The following is a 3,668-nucleotide window of genomic DNA, read 5'->3' on the forward strand; positions in this document are numbered from 1 at the left end:
AGGAAGCTGTCATGCTGCCTTCATTTTTCAACAATCTACCATAACAGCCCTGATGATTCAAAGCGATGTATCAGGATGGTTGATTGGTGATCAGTGCTATCTCCTGCAGTCATGGCTTACCTCAGTAAGGTTTCTGCAGGCAGAGGGAGGAAACAGATCGAATGAGGCCCATATCTACTAGAAATAAAGTGTTGTAATTAGATATATTCCTGTACTGAAACAGCAGACTTGTTAATAAGAACAGGTATCATCAAAATGTTACTGAAAGGGTCACAATACTGATTGTAATAAAGCTAGCAATGATGTATTTATATTCTTAAGTTGAATTGCTGTTAACTGAACAGGTGTGATCATTGAAGAGGAAAACCATTTAAAATTGTAATTGGGAGCATGAAAAAATAGCCTCTCTTCGAACACAACAGCACCACCATTGTACTTACCGTGCAACTTCCTTCTTCTGAGAACAACACTTTTCAAAGCACATTTAATTGTGGCAGTGAGGTCATATCACAACACACCCTGTTCCCTTCAGCTTCCTTTAACTGTTGGAGCACATGTCTAAATAAGTACCAGCTCAACAGTCTGTTACCTCACATTGTGTCCATGCAAATACATGTGCAGTGGTAGCCTGGGTCTTAAAACCTTAGCTTCCAGAGTGCGCAGCCAGTGTCAGCATGAGTTAATTTTCCCTAGCCAGACACACTCTACAAACCTAGGGAGTCAGATTCATGGCATTAGATGCATATAAACATCATAATGTTCTGGTATAAAGGGTAGATTTTTATTTGCTTGCTTAATAGATCGAAGTTCAGTTAATGTCTTTGGCAGTATCGATGCTTTCATGTGAAAGAATGGGTTTGTTCCATTGTATAGATTTGTATTCATGGATGCATACATGCCAAAGTGTTTTCAACATTATAGAACTGATTCCCCAATTAGCCACTTCCAGTGACAATCACAGGGAGCACTGATTCAGAAATTGTGGGCTTGTAGTCCTTGGTTTTATGCCAATTTAAAGAATGGGTGGAAAATCAGAAGCTGCTGTCCTGCAATTTCCCCACCTGCCCTCCCTGCAAGCAAAGTTCTTCAGCAGGGATACCCGACTGGAGTACCAGCCCTTATAGTCCCATCATCGCTAATTGTAAACATATGAAGTATTGTGAGGCTGCCTGGGAACCTCTACATCAACGTAGTTAACAAAAGTAGTAGATTTGGCACTGAAGGGGTTAAATGTTTGTGATTGAAACAGTGTAAAGGTTCTCTCAGTACAAGAATTCTCAAGTGTAGTTTTGGATTTGAGTGTTAGCTTGCAGCCGATGTGGGTGGAGATTCAACATGACACTATCACCTTGATTCGGTCTCACTCTTGTCAACACAGTTCACTGCTTACAGTAACAACAGGTCTGTGCTTAGTGTTCAGTGCTGAGCAGAACAATACAAAGACAGCACTGAAAATTAAGTATAACTGAGCAACTTCATTGCTGTCGTTGGTCATCACAGCCCTGTATCACCAGAACTGCACAGAAACAAAAGTTCCTAGGGAATCAGCCTTGTCACATCCAGGAAAAGCATATTTGGCCCACTAATTGACTCCTTCTACAGAGCATGTGCAATCCCTGTCATGGACTCTATCCCAGCCCTTTTATTTCCTGAGAGAATGGGTTGTGTAGTAGTCCATGAATTCCAGGGTAACTAAGCAAAACTCCAGAACATTTATCCAACCTCACATCTCCATTACTCAGCTACTGAAATGTGCTCCTAAATACATGGGGTGAAACACATGCTTGAGAATAATTAGTCATTTTTTCTTTGAAGGCACCAAGATGCAATATCTATTTATTATTCTAAGTCTCAAACAATGAATTAAGTTCATTGGTGCCACATCTCTCTATCCATCTCTCCTTCCTAGTCCTCCATTTACTGTCTAACTGCTAGAAATTTTGTGCTCCCAATAATATTTTAAGTGCACTAGTGTAACTTGATTCCAGGGTACCCGAATAGTACAGTTTCCAGTTTAAATAAGGAACCTTTCTGGCTCATTCCGGCAGCACCAAGTGTAGGACTGAGCTATACAGATCTGGTCCAATCCCTGCCTTATGTTAAGTTAGCTGATCTTAGCCACAACAGCAGGTGGGGGTGTTACAATTGACCCCTTGCCTCTGAGGCAGAAGGCCAATGGATCAAGTCCCACTCAAGGACTTGAGCACTGACGGAGCACTGCATTATCGGAGGTGCCGTCTTTTGGATGAGACATTAAATCGAGGTCCTCTCTGCCCTCTCAGGTGGACATGAAAGATCCCATGGCACTATTTTGAACAGCAGGGAAGTTTCCCCCTGTGTCCTGGCCAACATCTCTCAACCAATATCACTAAAAATGGATTATCTAGTCATTATCATGTTGCTGTTTGTGGGACCTTGATGTGCACAAATTGGCTGCCATGTTTCCCTACATTACAACAGTGACAACACTTCAAAAGTATTTCATTGGCTATAAAGCACTTAAGACTTCCTGAGATCATGGAAGGCGCAAAATAAATCCAAGTCTTTCTTTCTTCCTTCCTTCATTTCTTCCTCCCTACCTCCTTCTTTCTTTCTTTCTCCTCCAGCTACAAGGTTTCTACACGAAATTAGTTTAGGCAGTCTCAACCCAATCCAAAGGTGACACTGGCCCGAGGCACAAATTAGTGCTAAATTGGTAATCCACACAGAGAGATCACAGGTTGCAATAGGAGGTGTTTTTCTGAGGTTGTGTTGAAGTCAATGTATGGGGAACTTTACTCTGCATCTGACCCACACTATACCTGAATGGTAGGTACTGATGCTGAGCAACCAAACTCGAAAGGCATTCCATTCCTCAGTACGTCATACCCTCAAAGAGCATGAAAAAAAATCAACAAAAATATAACTTTAAAACTAGAAAAATACATCGAAATGATTGATTTCAGCAGCATTATTAATTTTAATTCAAATATTATTCCAAAAATGTGTATAATCAGTAATGAAAATATATATTTCCTGGGTATTCAAACTGAGTGAGGAAACAGTTGTCGTTTATGTAGAAAAGTGAGGAAGGTAACAGCCCAGAGCCTTTACTTTCTGATTCTTTATTACATGAGCAAAGTTGATTTGCCTGTAAGCAAACAAAGGGAAGAAGCCATGACAGGTAGGTTATGCCCATTTGTTGATGTTAAAGGCTCTTAAAAATGTTCTTCTGCATGTGAGACATTCTGTAAATTTAAGCTGGTGATGATTGTCGTTTTTGTGATTGTAATGATACTGCCACCATTTAGCAGACCTGACTGTTCAGTTTTTCCCTCCATATATGTTACATGTTCCTGAGCCACCATAATGAATTCAGAATTTCCCTGCAGACTGTGAAAGCTAGGGTGAAGATTTCACCCAACACGTCTGCTATTTCCTGAGCTTCTCCTGTATAATATGTTCACCCAACTTATATTAACCTAAAGGGTCCCTCTTGTCCTTAATATGCTGCCGATATTTACATAGCTATTAAAACTTCCAGCTATCTGCCCTTTTAGTCTTTCTTACCTCTTAAAATATTTATTTTAGTCACCTTCAACTGCCTTGTATGAATCCCAGTCCTTACTACTTGTTTCACAGAATGGTCCTGTATCTATTATGAGCCCTGAAATTCCTCTGGAGGGCTT

The sequence above is a fragment of the Heptranchias perlo genome, chromosome 33 (genome assembly GCF_035084215.1).
Source record: "Heptranchias perlo isolate sHepPer1 chromosome 33, sHepPer1.hap1, whole genome shotgun sequence".
Lineage (NCBI taxonomy): Eukaryota > Metazoa > Chordata > Chondrichthyes > Hexanchiformes > Hexanchidae > Heptranchias > Heptranchias perlo.